The sequence below is a fragment of the Ricinus communis genome, chromosome 4 (assembly GCF_019578655.1).
Source record: "Ricinus communis isolate WT05 ecotype wild-type chromosome 4, ASM1957865v1, whole genome shotgun sequence".
Classification (NCBI taxonomy): domain Eukaryota; kingdom Viridiplantae; phylum Streptophyta; class Magnoliopsida; order Malpighiales; family Euphorbiaceae; genus Ricinus; species Ricinus communis.
This window is the reverse complement of record NC_063259.1, coordinates 251310-273408: the sequence shown is the minus strand read 5'-3', so window position 1 is coordinate 273408 and position 22099 is coordinate 251310. Positions and strand designations below refer to the sequence as shown.

General features: G+C 33.0%; 2 non-coding genes across 2 annotated transcripts; one reads left to right on the top strand and one right to left on the bottom strand.

Moving 5' to 3' along the window:
- Positions 1-3489: 3489 nt before the first annotated feature.
- Positions 3490-3597, bottom strand: LOC112533992. The gene has a single exon (XR_003078315.2). It is a non-coding gene; the product is annotated as a small nucleolar RNA R71 (small nucleolar RNA).
- Positions 3598-12333: 8736 nt separating this feature from the next.
- LOC112534823 lies at positions 12334-12440 on the top strand. Its single transcript, XR_003079073.2, has one exon. It is a non-coding gene; the product is annotated as a small nucleolar RNA R71 (small nucleolar RNA).
- Positions 12441-22099: the final 9659 nt, after the last annotated feature.

Genomic DNA, 22099 nt, shown 5'->3' with positions numbered 1-22099 from the left:
AGTTTTTAAAATTAATAATTTAACTGATGATTTATAAATTAAATTTTATTTTATATATTCTAAGTAAAATATATAATGAGCTAAACTTTTTAAAAAATTGACTCAATTTATAAATATATTTATCTTTTTTATAAGGTTAATCTTTTTTAAGATGTTGAAAATAACTAAGGTCTTAATAAGTAAAATAGAAAATAAAAAAGGATTTAATTGATAAATTTAAAAATTTATAAGCATTAAATAAGTTTTTTTTTTTGTTTAAAGTGTCAATGAAAGAACCTAAGTGTTAGAAAAAAATAACAATATAAAAAGCCAATGATAACAAAACAATAGTACAAGAACTCAGTATAGACAACTAAAATTATAATGACAAGTGTCAAAAATTATAACTGGGGGACTAAAAACAAATTTTTCCAAATAAATTATCTACTTCATGCTTATTTTTAAAGCTTAATTGCCAAAAGAATCATATACTTTATATTTATTATCAAATCTAATTTATTATTTTTATAAATTTTAATAATATATTTTAATATTGATTTCAAGATATTAGTACAATTATTTATCAAAATTTGTTGATACAGTGCGAATTCTAACAATAATAAAAAAAATCGAGTTAATATTAGAGTTATTAACTCATCAATTACTAAAATTGTATCATTTAAGTATATAAAATTATTTTTTTTAATTTTAAAATTTTACTATTGTACATGCTTAAATGGTAATATTTTAGTAATGGAAGTGCTAATTTAATTTTCTTTTTTTGTTGTCGCTAAGATACACGTCATGTCAATAAATTTGATTGATAATTTCATCGGAAGTTAAAATTTAAATTAATTTTAAATTAGTAATTTAAATGCTAGGTGCTAGATTTGGTAATAAATTGATAATTAAATTTTAATATTTATTATTTTTTAAGAATCTTAATAATTTACTTTAATATTAATTTTAATTTTACCATTACTATTATTTTCATTTATAACTCATTTATCATTTATTGCAACAACTGAAAGTGTTTGAACTTTAAATTTTTATATTTTATATATTTTTTGTAAAATATAAATAATAAAAAATAAAACTCTTAATATTTAAAATTAATAATTTTTGTCTAAATAAGAATTGAAGTATTGGATTGTTTAGATATTTAAAACTAAAATTGTTAAATATTTTTACTAAATTGATTTAAAGGAAAAATTCATGAGAATGAGTCAAACTTTAAGTTAATTTGGTCTAAAAAATATAAAAATCAATTTGATTCAAGATGATGGATAAAAATAGAAAGGAACTAAAATAGAAATTATTTTTTATATGTTGTTTGGTTCAATAGAAAAATTTGAATGCCATTATTGTTGACATTAATAAAATATTTAATTATTATAAAAAATAATAATGTCTAATTTATTATTATTATATAAAAAAAGATAAATATAAAAAAAAGATCATATAGTTTCACTATTTTACAACTTTAGTATATATTTTTTCAAACAAAGAAAAGTATGTGGCTATATGATAGGTTTATATTACGTATATATTAAGATATTTTAGTGCTTTAATTGTATGTTTTATATACATAATAGGTAGAAATATGTGCTTATTACCTCACTTTAGCTTTATTATCCAATTTCAGATATTAATAGCTAAAAAAAAATATAAGCTTAAAAATACTCACAACTAGACCTAAATAGAATTGTTGCTGCTGAGATCCAAAACTAAAGACGTGTGAACTACTAATTTCACAAGCCTAGCCGAATATATCAAGGCCCAAGGAAGATTAATTAAATCTTTTATGTAATTGTAGAATATTATTAGTTATTTACTTAAGTTAGGATAGTTAAGAGTTTTAGAAGATAACTCTTAAAGTTTTGTACTTCAAGGAGGATTCTGGAAGAGAAATATCTACAAGTAATAGAGATCAGTTACATAACAAATATACACATTTAGTTTGCATTTATCAATTATTCCTCTTTTTGCAATTCTCTATATATCATCTTCCACAAATACTTTAGTTTAGGTTTTTATTATTTTTTTAAGATCTAATGAGTTTTTCAAGAATTGGAGAGTGAGGATTAATCATCTTCCTACTTGAAGAATTTTAGATTTCAAGGAAGCTTTTACTTTTTGTTGGTTTTATGTCTTTCTATTTAATTACAATGACCATTAGATTAAGTATGTCAAGCTAGTTTCATAAGTGTTTAGTTCAACATTTTTACTTATTTATGAACCCTGTTATTTATTTATTTGATGAATAATTCATTTACCTTCATATTTTTATTAGTTTCAATTTTTATTGTTGGTTGACCATCATATCAATTTAATAATAATATTGGTTATTAAAATATTTAGGTTGAATGTATAAAAGGACACCATCTTTACTTCAATCTACGTTGGTATAAAAAACTTTAGTTGCATCATTAGTTTGAGTACCTAGAGGAAAAAGCACATTACCATCTCATTCATTAAATATAGGTTTAAAGTAAAACAAGGGGATCACTAAGTAAATGACTAGACTAAATACTAGTTTTATCATATAGTTTTTATACACCATAATCATTGCATATTATTCTATAGTTTATTATATTTGTTTTATGTATATTTCACTTCTCTAAAATATTGATTTAGAGTGTTCAGATTTATTTTCAATATTTTTTATATGATAGTTAGTCTTTATAATAATTGCTCTATAGTTCCTTGTGAGATCGACCTTACAGTGAACTTAACCTTACTATAGGAGTACACTTGCAAATATATATTGATAGACATCAAGTTTTTGATGTCATTGCCCAGGAACTGTGTCAATGTTATATTGATTAATTGTCAAGTTTTGTTTCTTTTTTATATTTTTTGTGTTTTGTTTATGTATTTTTATTTTTATTTTTATATTTTATTTATAAAATTTTAAATTTGAATTTTTTTATGATTTGTATGCCTAGCAGAAAAACTTAATCAAGTGATTCATTAACTCAAAATCTCTACAATGGAGATCAACTGCTAAAAAGACAAAAGAAGATCAAGCAGGAGAAAGTGAGTTTATACCTCCAAGGCTAGAAGAAGAAGAAGAATTTAAAGAAAAGCTAGAAAAAGAATCAGAAGAAGAGGTTGAATAATGGCTAATGAACAAAGATAAGTAGCAGCTGAAAGGCAAATGACTATGTAGGATTATGCTCGCCTATAATTGGTAACTACTTCATGCATAGTTCTAGGTGATGCATTTAGAAATTATGAATTTAAGAACATTCATTTTAATATGCCTCCTTCATTTATAGTATGTCTAGTGAATATATATTAACATTTATTGGGGAATTCTATGCTACAATTCATACATTCCAATTATTTGGATTGAATGAAGATCAACTAAGGATGATATATTTTCCTTACGCATTAAAGAAAAAAGCAAAGACTTAGTTAATGACCTTGCCTCCTAATTCTTTGAGAACTTTGGATGAAATTTACTAAAAATTTATGAGTAAATTTTACTCACATCAAAAGACTAAAGAATTAAGGGTTGAAATTTTTAACTTTTATCAAAAGGATACTAAGTCCTTTTATGAAGCATGAGATTGCTTCAAATTACTTTTATTATAATGCCTACACCATAGATACCCACTTCCTTTAACTAACCAATCATTTTATGATGGGTTAATACAATAGTATCAATATATGGTTAATAATGCAGTTGGAAGTGCTATGTTAGAAAAAACTGTTGATGAGGCTTATGATATCTTTGAGATGTTAGGTGTCACGTCACAATAAAAAAGTGTGAGAACAAAGAGAGTAGGAGTGAATAAAGTTGTGCGTAATAATGGGATGGCTATGCAAATAGCTAAATTAACTAAATAGGTTAAAATACTAACTTCAACTAAGAATGTACTAAGCAATGAGGTTTGTGGTATATGTGGTGTTTATAGTCATGGTGCTAATATTTGCTCATCTTATGAGATTTATGTAGGAAATGATTATGAACAAGTTAATTTAATGGAATCTTGTCAGTCTAGGCAATCTAGAAATAATCCATATTCCAACACCTATAATCTAGGTTGGAGAAATCATCCAAATTTTTTCTTGAAAAATAATGATCAAAACCCACCACAGTTATTGAGGAACCAAAAATAACTTCAATACCAAAACCAAGAGCCTTAATACCTAAGAAATCAAAACCATCATTACAGAATCAAGGACAAACCCTTCAAAGAAAATCAAACTTGGAAGAACCACTCCAATCTTTTATGACAACTACCCATGATAGGATGGAGATGAATAAAAATAAAATTGATTCTATTGAAGCTTCAATAAAGAGATTAGAAACTCAAACTTGGTCAAATTGCTGAAACTAAACAAGGAAACAAGAAAGAAAATTTATCCAATCAACCTAAGCAAGCCAAAGCAATCACCAATTTAACAGATAGTGAGTTATTTGATAATAAAGTTGAAACCTTAATTGAAAAAGATTCTTCTTATGCAGGTACATCAAGAGAAGATGATTAGTTGATACAGTGATATGTTTTTTATGTAGCTACTATCTAAGGCAGTGAACCTATCGATGTAGATTAACACAAATAGATATCAAGGTCGTATTCTCGGGAAAGAGTGAACCTAGACCTACTGTAGCATCTTATGTTATCTAACCTAAAGAAATCAATGAAGTGTTGTTCTATGATTAATTATGAACAAACAAGTAATTAAATGTCAAATTATCTGAAAGGATTTAGGAAAACTCTCGAAGGAAAAGAAAACCCTAGGGGACCTAAGTTAATTGAATTTTTGTAAAGATAGAGATTAAATTGATTATCAATTGCAATTACCCGTGGACAAAGTCTTAACTGAATTCGGTCTCCCTCTCGAGATAACCGAATTCCTAAATCTAATAACCTAAAGTTGGAATCTCTTCCTAACGATCAATTATTCGATTAGCATTAAGGTTTAACCCGCCTCCATTAAGCTTTGTTAATTCTTAATCTGGCTAGTCAATTACCCTTATCTCTAAGCGATTATTAACCAGTTCTTGCTATTCAATTTTTCGATTACTAAACGAATTTCTCAATTACATAAAGCAATCTAATCTACAATTCACAATGTCTCATGAATAAAATGACTTCTCATTAATAATAAAAGCAAGAAGAATCAAGAATTGACAATCAAAACCTCATAACATTAAGATCAATCCACAAACATAGGAACCCCAATTGGGTCCAACAATTTAGCTACTCATACTAATAAGCATCACAAAATAAGGAATAAAATCAGAAAAATAAATTAAAGGCATGTACACCCTTCTCTTTCAAGTTGGATGAGAAACCCTAATATTCCAATTTAAAATATCAAACCCTAATTTGCCTTTTGAATGCTCCTAAATCTTGTCTTCATCTTCAAATCGATGTTGAAACAAGTGTAATCCTTCCTTCAATTGATGAAATTGATCTCCCAAAATCGATAATTGAGGTCTGGAAATAAATGATTTGAGTTCGTATAATGGAAATCAAGTCAGAAAATTGAACCCTCACTCACCAAATCGTTTTTGCCTATATATTTCCTTCAAGACGTGGTCAAGCTTTAGCCGGTCAAGACGGGCGAAGTCCAGCCGTCGAACCTGCATTCGCTTACCTCTTCCACATCGTGCCCAAGCGGTCTTTGAAGTGCCAAAATGGCACTTCTAGGGGCAGATTCTTGACAATTTAGCATGGCCAGAGTCCAGGCCGTGCTCAACCTCGGAATGCTAGTCCTTGCTCAATTTGATGGATTCTGGTCCATAATTACATGTATTTCCCTCGATTATTGACATTGTCCTTTGATAATGACCTGAAACGTGAAAGGAACCAAAAGACAGGTGATTCTAGCATAAAATGAGATAACTATGCACAAGAATGTAAACAATTGGGCATGTAAATATGTGTAATATGATGCCTATCAAATCACTCCACACTTAAGCTTTTGCTTGTCCTCAAGCAATTAATAATTCAATACATGCACAAGCAACAATCACCCCTCAGGATCCATGCTAAAGTTCACAACTCAACCCTATTCAACATATAAAGAATGAAACTCAAGTAATTAACAAGTTATACACCTTTAAGAAAGAACTATAATGATACCATCTCGAAACACAACTTATATAACAAATCAGCATTAAAGATTAAGAACCATTGCCTCACAGGAATCTCTCAAATCACTCACAGTGTTTACAGGTAAATAAGAAAATTCCCTCAATGCAGCTGCACAAAACCTGTTTACCATAAGTTTGCTCATAAATCTCATCTTCGCTACTGCGAATAATTGAATACCAAAATCAAAGGGTCTTTTCAAGGGTTGTAGTGAGGCTGAGGTAAAGGTACAAATATTTGGATAGAAGTGTAAAGTATACTGAAAAATTATGCACTTAATTGAACTGAATGCTTCAGGAATTGAGTGCTAAACAATAAAAGTATTTACTAAGCCTTATTTGAAGTAAAGGATGCTCACAAGAGTCAGATTCAGAAGAGCTAAAAGCTAAGAAGTAAGTAATATTTTTTTTCTTTCTTTCTTCTTTTTTTTGATATATACTATGTATATATATTGACTTATGTGAAATTTCGTGGTTATTGACATAAATAATAAGAATGAATATCCAATTTTGGATTGAAAGGAGCATCAAAGAATGACTGAAAAAATTAAGTGAATTAAAAATAATGTTAGGCACTATGATTCCAAAAATATAACATATAATTACTCAGTATACAGGGTGAAAGGAAAAACAGATGTAAAGAAAGGTGTATGCGTAGTGATTAAGGGTAACTTATGAAGAAAAGGTTACGGCTCAAACTGGCTGACTAATGGAAACAGAGGGTAGGCTTTTGGCCAAATGTGGTGAAATCCTAAGTTGCCCAAATCATCTAATGGTATTAAAAAAATTTATGTAACCGCAACAAGAATTATAGAGCAAGTTCTAGAAACGAAAGTAAGTACAGTGCACACTCAAACAATAAAATTCATGAGCATAATGTGCAATGGATGCTCAACTTTTTTTTTAGTTTAAAAACTCAGTTTGAAGTGGCTAAAATTTGCAATTGGTTCCCAAACTTATCAATTGAATCATCATATAAATTGAATACGAGATTGACATAATCAAAGTTCACAGTCTAAGGTTGTAAAGTCGCAAGGAACTCAAGTAACACCGTTTTGACCTGACCAAATTGACATGTTGAATACAGTGAAATTGCTTTGAAGATCAGAAGATAAAGAGGGACAATCAAGTAGTAGTGTGTGAATTAAGTCATTAATTACGAAAGAATAAACTAAACTTGAATGTCATGCAAACCCTAGGTCCTAACATCCTAAGAATGGTCCATTATTATTGCTTTTAAACAATTAAGGGATACCCACCCCACACTTGAGTGTAACACTGTCCGCAGTGTTAGAAAAATTAAAACTGGGTATAGCATATGACTCGCACATCATAGTTCTTAATGATCATACTTAGTGTTTATTTCAAAATGGGAAAGCATAGTGTTCTACTAAAACAAATTAACATGAAAGGAAGAATGAATGGAAATAACATAACATTAAGCATGCAAAAGCAAGAAAATAAAATAAAATAAAGTAAAGGAAAGAGAATAAAAAGAAAAAGGAAAAAGAAGAGTAGCACAAGTTTTTGTTTCACTGCTGAGCAAGAAAATAAAATAAAATAAAATAAAGGAAAGAGAATAAAAAGAAAAAGGAAAAAGAAGAGTAGCACAAGTTTTTGTTTCACTGCTGGGAGTCTGTTGATGGTGTATCCTCACTGGTTGGATCTGCTGGAAGATGAGGAGTAGGGAAAGTCACTGAAGGAGGGGGCGGTGGTGGCTCAGGGTCCGTGAAGCATCCTGCCATATCGAACTCCATATCATCGATGAGCCGCTGATTTTGTGCTCTAGCGTCCATCATCTTTTTCATTTACTCCACTATAAAGTTTGTCTGGGTGGCCTGCCTCTCCAACTCGCTCATAAGTTGCTGAAGCATATTGTTCAAACCGCCAAACTGTGCCCTAGTCTCCTCTTAAAACTGCCCAAACTGAGTATAGTGTTGCTACTGTAGATTGCAGACTCGATCTAGTCGATCAGCAAAGCACTGATCTGAGCACTCAATGTCCCTGCAGAATAAGAGGATGAGGCTCTAGATGGAGGCATAAACACTCTAACTAGGTTAGGAATCCTAACATCCAGGATCCCAGCCGACGGATCTTGGGCTCCTCTAGCCACTGCCTCTCTAGCCTCCCCGACTATTGTGTTCACAAGCCTGTATTCTATACCATGTGGATGTCTAGTAGCCGTGATCATCTGTCTGATCCCTAATACATCCAGTCTCTTGGCTAACCTAGTCACGTACGGGCCAAAACAACAATGCATCTTCTTCTAGGCGTCTACTATAAATGAACGGATTTGTCGAGCCAACAAATATCCCAAGTCAAGCTTCTTCTGATGTTGCATAGCCCAGAGGATGAAGACATCAGTCTGTGTTACCGCTCCAAAAATATCTCCTCTGCCTGTAATGGTGTAAGCTAATAAGGTATGGAGATAGCGGAGATGATTCGGAAGGCTAGACGCCTTAGACCTGCTTGGGTAGTATGATTCCGGCCTAAGTACTAATAAGTTCCACATGGTGTCGTATGATATTGGGTTCATGTAGAGACATCCCTGATACTCCTCCCCCGACATCTCTTGTTCAGAACATAATCCCAAATTCATGCCGAATTGTGGGACTGACATTGAGAACTCCCTTCCCCCTAGTCTGAAATAAACTGCATCAGGCTGATGCCAGTTTGTGATATGTTGCTACAGGAAGAAGGTGCTGAGGAACTCAATCGTAAGCTCATGGTAGGTTGGCTCAATGATGTCAAAGAATCGCGGATACGGTAGAGTCTTGAACAGAGTGCGCACATCCTAAACCAATCCCACTCCTTTTAGGGATACGAAGTCGATGCAATGACCCGCCATCACTTGGTTCCATCTCATGACTTAGAATCGACTTTCGTTATCTGCATTAGGGAATGTCCACAATGGATGACGGCCAGGTGCAGGTGGATTCGCAACTGGTGCTCTTCAAGCTCGGATTAGTTGCTGTTGCGGTGGAGGTGAAGGTGCTGGGGCTGGTGCTGGTGCTGGTTCTGGTACTGTGGAGGAAGATGTTCCTTCGCCATGCGATCGCTTGCTGGTAGCAACGCGTTTCTGTTACTTTCTTCGGGATTGATCGCGGGCCGTCATATTACCTAATGCAATGAATCATTAGTTGTTCATACAAGAAATCAAGTTAATCAGAAATCCTACCAAAAATTAAACAGCATAACTGCTATAATTCGACTAACAGAAAACTTTAGACTTAACAAAAGACTAAAGCCTCAATTTCCTGCATAAACTAATTAACAAATACATTCCAACCTACTTTATCGTGCACCAACTAACGCAACTTTTTGCTAACAATTGTTCATAATAAAATGCCATAGACAAACTTTATTTTCGCCAAACCCCACACTTATCATTTTCATAATCGAATTCACAGCAAACATAGCAACTAATGTAAATTAAATCTAACTGAGGTCATATTGAAGCAGTGTAACAGCATAAAACTACCAAAGCATACTAGCACGTCCTAAATAAAGTATATGCATAAAAAAAAACCAAATTAAAAGAAAAAAAAGTGAAGAGACTTACTTGGAATTGCTGAGAAAGGTAAGAAGGATGAGAGAAATGGAAGAAAATAGCACCTTGGAGCTTAGAAAGGGGGAAACAAAATTTTTGAAAGCTCCCCTTTTTATAGGCACAGGGGTTAGCACGGGCGAGGGCAAGGCCGTGCTGATCAGCACGGCCAGGACTCGACTCGTGCTGAGCCTTTAAGCTTAAATGATGCACCATTTGGCACGGGTGGGGGCACGACCGTGCTGACCAGCATGGCCTGGTGTTGCTGCCCGTGGTGCCTTCGGAAGCCATGCTGAATTGGCTAAAATCTCCTATTCTTCATGTGTTTTCTCATCACGGGCTTGACTCCGGTTGTGTGTTGCAACCTGTGATGTCCATGGAAACCGTGGTGAAAGGGTTAATTCCCGGCTTTCCTTCGCTATCTCGAGTTGCCAAACTCCCTACCTGCATTCGACACATATACGTACACATTTAGGCCGTAAATCAAGTAAGTGAATCAAACGGGAAAGTCACACTTCGCCGATTACTAAAAATCTGACATAAGTTATTCCAACACTAAGTTCATACAACTATGTTTATTATACAAAGTAAGTGTTTTAACTACCATCAAGCATGCAACAACTGACAAAACAAAAAATGTTAATAAAAGCATAAAATTAAAGTTTTGGGGTGCCTCCCAAAAAGGGCTTCTTTTTGGTCGAGTCTTAGCTGGACTTTGCAGAAGCGTCCCTGCCCGTTGGCAAATTGAGAAAGTGGGCGCATTGTAAGCTGGGGCCTGAGGCATATAACCGCAAGGAGGCAGTCCAATGGCCGCAGTAGGTGGCTAATGAGGTGCTCTTCATGCTGAGTTGAGATGTCCAGTCATCCACTCCCAATCCTATTTAGATGACCTGTCATAAACAAACCTGCAACTACCTTTCTCGAGTGTATCATAACACAAAGTTTCAAATTGATGCAAGTTGTTTTCTTTAAAAGAGTGACACACATCAACAGGCAAAGAAGCATGCAGAGCAGAATCTATTAGTATATCCTGTGGTGGTTTATCACATGCAAAACCAATCCCGTCAATAGCACAAATGGCGTGAACATGATTGGCGGGAGGACTCTCGAATGGAGGTAAACTGAAAGTAACACAGTCATCCCCTACATTAAGCTCTAATTTTCCCTCGAATACATCTATTTTGGCTCTAGCCGTGGCAAGGAAAGGTCTCCTTAAAATCAAAGACACACCATGCTCATTATCCATATCCATTACCACAAAGTCCACAGGAAATATAAATTTATCTACCTTGACTAGCACATTCTCTACAATCCCCCTAGGAAGCTTAACAGAATGATCAGCTAATTGAATACACATCCTAGTGGGTTTTGCTTCTCCTAAACCTAGCTCATTAAACATACTTGTGGGCATTACATTTATGCTAGCACCTAAGTCAGCTAATGCCTCATCAACACACAAGTTACCCAAAGTGCAAGGAATAGTAAAACTCCTTGGGTCGTGACGTTTCTCTGGTAAATCACTCTGAAATACTGTTGAGCACTCTTTATTGAGCTTTACGCATGCTACCTCTTCCAGCTTGCTTTTATTGCTAAGTATGTCCTTCAAGAATTTGGCATACTTCGGCATTTGCTTCAATACATCAACAAAAGGCAAGTTAATATGCAGTTGTCTAAAAATATCTAAAAGCTTACTGAACTGCTCTTGTGCTTTTACTTGCTTCAGTCTAGCAGGATAAGGAATCTTGGGTTGATACTCCTTGACTGGGATTGGTTGCAACTTTTACCTCTCAGGTTCCTTAACCTTACTGCTCGCCTCGATCTGCACATTAATAGTAGCATCATCAACAATAGGCTTAGAAGGAACTGAAACTAACTTACCTGAATGCAAAGTGATGGCATTCACGTGCTCTCTCGGGTTAGACTCAGTGGTGCTGGGGAGTGCTCCTTGTTGCCTTTCGGACAACATCTTAGAAATCTACCCAACTGATTTTCCAAGTTCTGAATGGATGCTTGCTGATTTCTAAGAGCACTGTCGGTCTACTAGAACCTCGTTTCAGTTGACATGACGAATTTCATCATCAGCTCCTCCAAGTTAGATTTCTTCTCAGCTGGTGGATGAAGCTCTGATGGTCTAGCTTGTTGCTGCTGCTGTGGCGGTTGCTGATGCAGTCTCTGAAAACCTGGTGGACCTTGGGTATTATTATTGCGCCAACTAAAATTGGGGTGGTTTCTTCACCCAGGATTGTATGTGCTGCTATAAGGGTTGTTCTACTATTCAAGTGCACTCCGCATGCAATTAACCTGTTCATGGTCAGTAGAAACATTAGATGAAGTAGAGGAACTAGCAAACATAGCTCCCGCATTACAGTTTGCACTGTAATGTGGGCCACTGCAAAACTTGTAGCTTATTTGGGCTGCTTGAACTGGCATCTGAAGTTGGTTTATTTTCTTGGTCAGAAGCTCCACTTGAGTTGCCAAGGCTGCTGTGGAGTCTAACTGGTTGACCATTCCTTGTTTGATCGGCCGACTCCTAGAGGATTGCCATTGGTAGTTGTTCATGGCCATCTCCTCTATCAGGTTCTGCACCTGCTCCGGCATCTTGCTGTTCAAAGCTCCACCTGTTGCAACGTCCACCATTTACCTCGTAGCAAGGTTCAAACCGCTTTAAAAGGTCTGAACCTGCATCCATACTGGTAGACCATGGTGTGGACAGCATCTCAACAAGTCCTTATACCTCTCCCAGGCGTCGTACATGCTCTTGTCGTCCATCTGCACAAAAGAAGAAATATCATTTCTTAATTTAGCAATTTTAGCTGGAGGGAAGTACTTGTAAAGAAATTTTTCAGCCAAGATTTCCAAGTTGTAATAGTGTGCGGTGGAACAGACTGCATCCATCTCTTTGCTTTGTCCCTTAAAGAAAATGGAAATAATCTCAGTCGGATGGCATCATCGGCAGTTCCATTTATCTTGAAAGTGTCGCATATCTCCAAAAAGTTGGCTATATAGGCATTGAGATCCTCGCTTGGCAGCCCCCCAAACTGTACACTCTAATGTACCATCTGGATCACATTTGGCTTTATCTCAAAATTGTTAGCTGCCACCGTCGGTCTGAGTATACTCGTTTGTGTCCCATCCAATGATGGTCTAGCAAACTCGTACATTGTTCTGTATGCATTCGCTGCGGCATTTCCATTGTGATTCTCCATCCCTTCTGGTCTATCTACAGGTACCTCAACCTCATTCTCCTCTTCTTCTAATTGCAAAAGCTTCCTTAAGAGTCTGAGGGATCGTTCTGGATCAGATAGAGGCTCTATAAGATCAGAGTTTGAGCTCCTGGTCATAAACTACCTACAAGTGGAATGTAGTGACCAAAGAGCAACAATAGTTAAAACAATGAAAGAATAAAATAAAGCAAAATAAAGATAGAAAAGTAAATATGGCTAAATTAAAAAAAAACACAAGTTCGTTCTAGTTCACACAAAAAGTAATTCCTCGGCAACGGTGCCAAGAACTTGATATGCTTTTTACGTAGCTACTATCTAAGGCAGTGAACCTATCGATGCAGACTAGCACAAATGGTAAGTATCAAGGTCGTATTCTCGGGAAAGGTTGAACCTAGACCTACTGTAGCGTCTTATGTTATCTAACCTAAAGAAATCAATGAAGTGTTGTTCTACGATAAAATATGAACAAACAAGTAATTAAATGTCAAATTATCTGAAAGGATTTAGAAAAACTCTCGAAGGAAAAGCAAACCCTAGGGGACCTAAGTTAATTGGATTTTTGTAAAGATAGAGATTAAATTGATTATCAATTGCAATTACCCGTGGATGAAGTCTTAACTGAATTCGATCTCCCTCTCGAGATAACCGAATTCCTAAACCTAATAACCTAAAGTTGGAATCTCTTTCTAACGATTGATTATTCGATTAGCATTAAGGTTTAACCCGCCTCTATTAAGCTTTGTTAATTCTTAATCCGGTTAGTCAATTACCCTTATCTCTAAGTGATTATTAACCAGTTCTTGCTATTCAATTTTCCGATTACTAAACGAATTTCTCAATGCCAAAATGGCACTTCTAGGGGCAGCTTCTTGACAATTTAGCACGGCCGGAGTCCAGACCGTGCTCAACCTTGGAATGCTAGTCCTTGCTCAATTTGATGGATTTTAGTCCATAATTGCGCGTATTTTCCTCGATTATTGACATTGTCCTTCGAAAATGACCTGAAACGTGAAAGGAACTAAAAGACAGGTGATTCTAGCATCAAACGAGATAATTATGCACAAAAACGTAAACAATTGGGCATGTAAATATGTGTAATATGATGCCTATCATACATAAATAACTGAAGGAGGTGTACAAAAAGAAGAAAGAGTAGAGCCTAATCTTGGGTAAAAGAAGAAAGAGTAGGAGGTATTTTCAGGATCTGAGTTCCATAAGGCAACTGAGCCTTACAAGCCTCCTATTTCATTTCCTAACAGATTTAAAGAAAACAAACATGATAAGCAATTTTCTAAAAAAAATTGTTGTGCTTTCTAAAGTTGACATTAATTTGTCTTTAGATATTATTAGAAGTATGCCAGCTTATGCTAAGTTCTTCAATGATCTTAACTTCAACAAAAGGAGATATATGAATAATAAAAAAGTAATAGTCTCTAAAACAACAAGTGATGTTCTTCAACAACAACTACTCTTTAAGATGAAAGATCCTAGGAGCTTTACCATTGATATTATAATGGGAGATAAAAAAAAGTTGCAAACGCCATACTAGATTTAGGAGCAAGCATCAACTTGATGCCTTACTCAATTTATGCACAACTTAGCTTGGAAGAATTGAAACCAACCTCAATGTCTCTACAATTTGCTGACAAGTCAATAAAGTATCCAAGAGGCATAATGGATGATTTGCTGATTCAGGTAGGTAAATTGAATCCCTGTTGAATTTGTGGTTCTTGAAATGGAAATGCACTAGCAAAGGATAAGAACAAAACTATACTCCTTTGTAGACCTTTCATGGAAACTACTATTGATGTGCAAAATAGGAAGTTGACTATGACAATCTTGGAAGAGACTATAGAATTTAAAGTGTTTGATTCTCTAACTTTATCTCCTAGTACTTCAATTGGTGAATGTTTATATGTTGATTGCTTGGATTATTTTGTGTATGAAACATACTTACAAGATAGGGATGACAAGTTAGAGGTTACTTTAATATTGAGAAAAGTAGAGAAAACCTAAATGAGGAAGTCTTAGACTTTCATGATAAATTAGATGAAGCTATTCCAATGTCACTAGTTGAAAGTTTTAATGAATCTTTAGATTTTTTCATTGGAAATGAAATAGAGATTTCCCATGAACTACCTAAACTTGAACTTAAGGAGTTACCTACGACACTTAAGTATGTCTTTTTAAGAGAGGGAGATATATATCCAGTAATTGTAGCATATGATCTTTCTCCTTATAAAGAAGAGGCAACTATTAGAGACTTAAAAAGACTTAAGAAAGTCATTGGAGGAGAAATTTTTGATATTAAGGATATTAGTCCAACTATGTATATGCACAAAATTATCTTAGAGAATAATGCTAAAGTTGTTAGAGATACCCAAAGAAGGCTTAATCCTAATATGAAAGAGGTGGTGAAAAAGTTCAAAAGTTATTGGATGAAGGAATAAGATATCCAATAGCTTATAGTAATTGAATAAAGTGCCTAAAAAGTCAGGTATTACAATTGTAAAGAATGAAAAAGGAGAGCTAGTCCCTACTAGAATGACTACAAAGTAGAGAATATGTATTGATTATAGAAAACTAAATGCTGCAACAAAAAAGGACCATTCCTTCCTTTAATTGATCAAATTCTAGAGCGTTTAGCATGACACAGATTTTACTATTTTCTTGATGGACTTTCAGGTTATTATCAAGTATCTGTTGCACTTGAAGATCAAGAAAAGATAATATTCACATGTCTCTTTAGAACTTTTGCATTTAGAAGAATGTCATTTGGGCTTTGCAACGCACCTGCAACATTTTAGAGATATATGCTTTCTATTTTCTCTGATATGTTAAAAGACTGCATTGTGGTATTTATGGATGATTTTTCAGTTTTTGACTCCTTATTTGATGCATGTCTTAGTAATTTAACTCGTGTGCTTAAAATATGCATTGCTTGTAATTTAACTTTGAGTTAGAAAAAGAGTCATTTTGTGGTTAAATTTAACATTGTGTTAGATAATGTGATTTCTAGTAAAGGTACTGAAATTGATAAGCAAAGATTGATTTAATTGCTAAGTTGCCACCACCTACTTCGGCGAAGGAAATTAGAAGTTTTCTTGGTCATGCAAGATTTTATAGGCGTTTTATAAAAGATTTTTCTAAAATTGCCTATCTTTTGACTTTTGCTGGCTAAGGATATAAATTTTACTTTTAATGATGTATGCCGTATTGCTTTTAATACTTTGAAGGAAAAGTTAACTAGTGCACCTGTTATTGGGGCACTTGATTGGTCTCTTTCCTTTGAAATAATGTGTGATGCATCTATATACTATAGGAGCAGTTTTGGAATAAAGAATTGATAAATCTTTGCATGTTATATATTATGCTAGTAAAACTCTTGATGATACCAAAATGAATTATTCTACCATAGAAAAAAAGAATTCCTAGCTATTGTATTTTAATTAGATAAATTTAAATCTTACTTGGTGAAATCTAAAGTTATTGTGCATTCATCTTTTAACTAAGCCAAATGCTAAATCACAGCTTATTAGGTAGGTGTCCTTGTTACAAAAATTTGATATAGAAATTAAAGACAAAAACGGTAGTGAAAATATGGTTGTTGACTACCTTTCTAGATTGATTCCTGATTTTGATAATCTTGGTTCTAAGAAAGCATAAATGAAACCTTCTCTGATGAACAATTGTTTGCTATAGATCATGAGTCTTGATATGCTAATATTGTTAATTATTTGACTTGTGGTATTATGAGACCTAACTTAACTTGGCAAGAAAAGAAAAGATTTTATTATCTATAGGCACTATTATTGGAATAACCCATATTTGTTTAAACATTATTCTAATCAAATGATTAGAAGATATATTCCTAAGAATGTGCAACAAAATATTCTTACTTTTTGCCATGAGATGTATTATGGAGGTCATTTTGGTGGTTAAAAGACAGTTTACAAAGTTCTTCAATCAGATTTCTCTCGGCCTTTGTTATTTAATGATGCTCATTTATTTTGTGTAAATTGTGACAAATGCCAAAGAAGCGAAAATATTAGGAAAAGGAATGAAATACCTTAAACTTTTAATCTTGTGGTTGAATTGTTTGATGTATGGGGCATTAATTTTATGGGACCTTTTTCACCTTTCCATGGTTATGAATGTATACTTGCTATTTTGGATTATATGTCTAAATGGGTATAAGTAATTCCTATCCAAACTAATGATGCTAATGTAGTATGTAAATTTGTCAAAGACAATATTTTTAGCAGGTTTGGAATACCTAGAGCAATCATTAGTGATGGAGAAACCCATTTTTGCAACAAGCCACTTGGTATTTTACTAAAGAAACATGGAGTAACCCATAGAGTTGTAACTCCTTATCACCCACAAACATCAAGACAGGTGAAGTAAGCAATAGGCAAATTAAGTCAGTGCTTGAAAAATTAGTTCGTCCAGCTATAAAAGATTAGGCTATACATTTAAACAATACTCTTTGAGCATATCGTACGGTTTATAAGATGCCGATTGGAACAAGTCCTTATAGACTAGTTTATGACAAAGCTTGTCATTTGCTGGTTGAATTAGAGCATAAAGCTTATTGAGTTATTAAAGAGCTTAATATGGAATTAATCAAAGTAGGTGAAGAGCGCATATTATACTTGAATGAGCTTGAAGAAATTTGTAGTGAGATATATGAGAATGCTAAATTATACAAAGAAAGAACCAAAAGACAACACTATAAAAATGTGTTTCGTAAGTCTTTTATCCCTGAAATGAAATTTTATTACTTAACTCGCATTTTAAAATTTTTCCAGGAAAGCTTAAGTCTAGGTGGAATGGACCTTTCAAAATAGTAATAGTATTTCCCCATGGTGTGGTGAAATTGCACAATAATAAGATGCAAGTGCAATTCAAAGGGAATGACCATCATTTAAAGCCTTATTATGAAGAAATTACCTGTGGAAATAAAGTGGAGTGTATTGATGCACTACTAACTTGAGCTCAATTCCATAAATGTCTTTCTATAAACAATAAACTTAGCAATTGTATATTTAAACTTTTAGTATTTTTATTTTTATTTAAAAATGTTTTTATTTTTATTTTTAGAAAACTGCATGTGATTCAAGCATCCTAACTGCTAAATGGATCTCTAAGTGCAAAAAGGGTTCTTCATGTGGTAACACTAAATTTTATTGTTCAATATTGTGCTTAAAATGATAGTTGAATTTTGTGTATTACATGAGTATTTACTTATTTTATTATATACTTAATAATAATTAATTATGTGGCATATAATTGTAGAGATTTATTTAAAATTAGGATTTTAGTTTCCTTATAGGATTAAGACAAGCAATTAAGAAGAGATTAGGAGTTCTAATTAATAAAGAATAGGTATAATCATATCCTAATCGAACTAGAATTGATGAAACCTCTATATATAGGCACCTCCCTATTAAGAGCTATTTCAGAAATTTTTTTCTTCTTCTTAAAGCTCTTAATCACCGTGAATTTTAGGCAAGGAAGTGTCAAGGAAGAGGTAACTTCTCCACCACATTCACTATCACCACATCACCCTACACCAAAATTCAAGCCACTAAGCTCAAGGAAAACCTTTAAGAAATCTGAAAAAATTAGAAGGAGATCACCTACACCAATCCCTTCACCATCAATTTCACCTAGTTCAAGAAGAGCATCAAGGCATATAAAAAGAACTATAAGGAGATCACCCACACTATTGCCTCCACCTGGATTTCCCAAAAGTTGACCCCTAAGGAGAAGGCTTAGAACAGAGTATGACTTTAGGCCTGAAGAACTTACCATTTTTTATACCTATTATAGAGCTTACCCAAGACTAATGGAGAGGTCACTCACTCTTGTAAAAATTATGAAAATCGAACGTTCCGAAAGGAAGCATCAAGGGAGGTATCTCATTGATGAAACCTCTATAGAGGAAGAAAAAATATTTGGAGGAAAATAATGAGAGTAAGTATCAAAGTGATGGTGAGATAACTATTTACCCAAAAATAGATCATGGGCGTCCAAGAAAGTATGAATACGTCATACCCGAGCCAATCATACCCAAAAATGATCGTGGACGCTCAAGAAAGGATGGTACGCCCTCAAAGGCCAAAAGAGGGAGAGGACGCCCAAGAAAATATAACTAGATTAGAACTTGGCAATTTTCCTTAGTTTGCTTATCATTAGTTAGGAATTAGTTTTAATTTTGTTAGTTAAATTTTATTTTTGTTTAAGTTATTAATAAAGTTTAAATTTTAGTTAAATTTGTCAAATTCTTTTATTTTAAGTTATTTAATTATTTTATATTTTTAAATTTTATTAGTGGTACTTAATTACACAATTATCATAAATTTAGGACCCTGTAAATGTATATAAGTTAGTTAAGAATCGTTAAAAAAGTTTACTTGAAATTTTTTTTTTGGAGCAAGCCACGTTGCAGCAATGAGATTTCATATGGGCTTGCAGTAGAGGCACAACAGGAAGGTCATTGGCTCGTAGTAGCCAACATACAACAAAAAGCAGTAGCAGTAGGCCGAGAGCTACGAGAGTCACCATGAGGATGGCAAACGCAGCAGGCGAGGGAGGTCAGCATCCTCCACAATGTCGAGGAGCAGCTGTGAGGTCGCGGGCCACTCAAAGCAAGCAATGCAAGGCGTAATAGCTCCCACGAGCAAGACAAACATGAGGAAATGAACGAGGGACAACACGCCAGCTACGAGGTCACGGGCCAAGATGCATGAACCACTTCGAGCAGCAGAAGAAACTACAAGGAGGGCAACATGGGCACCAACCTAGCACGTCGGGAGCGTTACGCAGGAGCCGCCAGGCGCAGGAGGCTTTGCCACATGCAAAAATCTGAATTTTTTTTATTTTATTTATTTATTTTTATTTTCTAAGCATAAATAAAAAAAGGATTTTTTAATATATAATTTTTAATACATAAAATATAGTAAATAAAAGATATTTATTTTAATTAAAACACATTATTAAAAAATTCTGACCCTCTAATATAAATGCATATTTTTCTCTCTCACATCAATTTCCTCCATTAACATCACCTTTAATTTTCTCTCTTTACAAAAACCTCAACTTTTCTCTCAACTTTCAAGAATTTCTAACTCAAAATCTCTACTACATCTACTCAAAAACTCAAAAATGGCCCCAAGAACAAGAACAATAAAAGAAAAGGGAAAGAAAATAACATCAAGTTCTCATAAGAAGAACCAAATTTAATGGAAACTTATGGAGCTCCTTTTCTAATCCCACAAGGAGGATAATAGATTCCTTAGCCTTACCACAAGAGAGAAAATTCCACGTAAGTTTTTAAATGTTCCTACTCTAATTAATTTAGGTATTTTTTGAGAGAATAATGATTCTTTCAGATAGGTTAGAATGGAAGAATTTTGCTTTCAAAGCATTACCCCTCATAAAGTGAATTGAATTTAGAGTTTTTCAAAACTCTACAATACAATTCTTTCAATGAGAAAGAGATTAAGGTTAGATTATTTAGGCATAATTACACTATTAGTTATGATACTATTATGCAAGCTTTTTAGTTGACAAAGGGAGGCATTTATGAGCAATATCATAAGTTTGATATTAAAAAGTTTTAGAAGAAACTCACAGGTTAAGACAAACATGTTATTAATTATATATGCCAAATAATGTTATTGTGAAACAGGTATGAAGGTTAGATGCTTGAACATTTTAATTAATAATGATTGAGTTTACTCTTTTTAAAGAAATTTTTTATGATTCAAGTTGTTCTTGGATTGACATAATATTTGCATTAGTGAGGTTCTTTTTTGAGTAAATCTTTAAGTTTAGTGTGAGTGTTCTTTATTGTTTTTGCAAAGGTTAATTGTTAAGTTGCTATTTAATTAAGAACAAGTAAAGGTTTATGTATGGAGGTATTTGATAGGTTCATATTATGTATATATATTTAGGGTATTTTAGCTTTAATTGTATATTTTATATACATAATATGTAAATATATATGCTTATTACATCACTTTTTAGCTTTATTGTCCAATTTCAAGTATTAATAGCCAAAAGGAAAAAATATGAGCTTAAGTATTGAATTATTTAGATATTTAAAACTAAAATTATTAAATATTTTTACTAAATTAATTTAAAGAAAAAATTCATCAAAATGAGTCAAACTTCAAGTTAATTTGGTCTAAAAAATAGAAAAATTAATTTGATTCAAGATGATGGATAAAAATAGAAAGGAACTAAAATGGAAATTATTTTTTATATGTTGTCTGGTTCAATAGAAAATACTTGAATGCCATTATTGTTGACATTAATAAAGTATTTAATTATTATAAAAAATAACAATGTCTAATTTATTATTATTATATAAAAATAAAAGATAAATAAAAAAAATATCATGTGTTTTCACTATTTTACAACTTTAATATTTTTTTTCAAACAAAGAAAGGTATGTGGTTACATTATAGGTTCATATTATGTATATATTAGGATATTTTAGTTCTTTAATTGTATGTTTTATATATATAATAGGTAGAAATATGTGCTTATTACCTCACTTTAGCTTTATTGTCCAATTTCATATATTAATAGCTAAAAAGAAAAAATACGAGCTTAAAAATACTCACAAATGGGCTTATATAGAGCTGTTGCTGCTGAAACCCAAAATTAAAGACGCGTGGACTACTAATTTCATAGGCCTAGCCGAATATATCAAGGCCCAAGGGGAATTAATTAAGTCTTATGTAATTATAGAACATTATTAATTATTTACTTAAGTTAGGATAGTTAAGAGTTTTAGAAGATAACTCTTAAAGTTTTGTACTTGGGTGGGGACTCTGTAAGAGAAATGAATATCTACAAGTAATGGAGATCAGTTACATAACATATACACACATTTAGTTTGCATTTATCCATTATTCATCTCTCTGTAATTCTCTATACATCATCTTCCACAAACACTTTAGTTTAGTTTTTTATTGTTTTCTTAAGATCTAAGGAGCTTTTTAAGAAGTGGAGAGTGATGACCAATCATCTTTCTACTTGAAGGATTTTGGATTTCAAGGGAGCTTTTACTTTCTGTTTGGTTTTATATCTTTCTATTTAATTACAATGACCATTGTATTAAGTATGTCACGCTAGTTTTATAAGTGCTTACTTTAGCCTTTTTACTTATGTATGAACTTTGTTATTCATTTATTTGATGAATAATTTCTATACCTTCATATC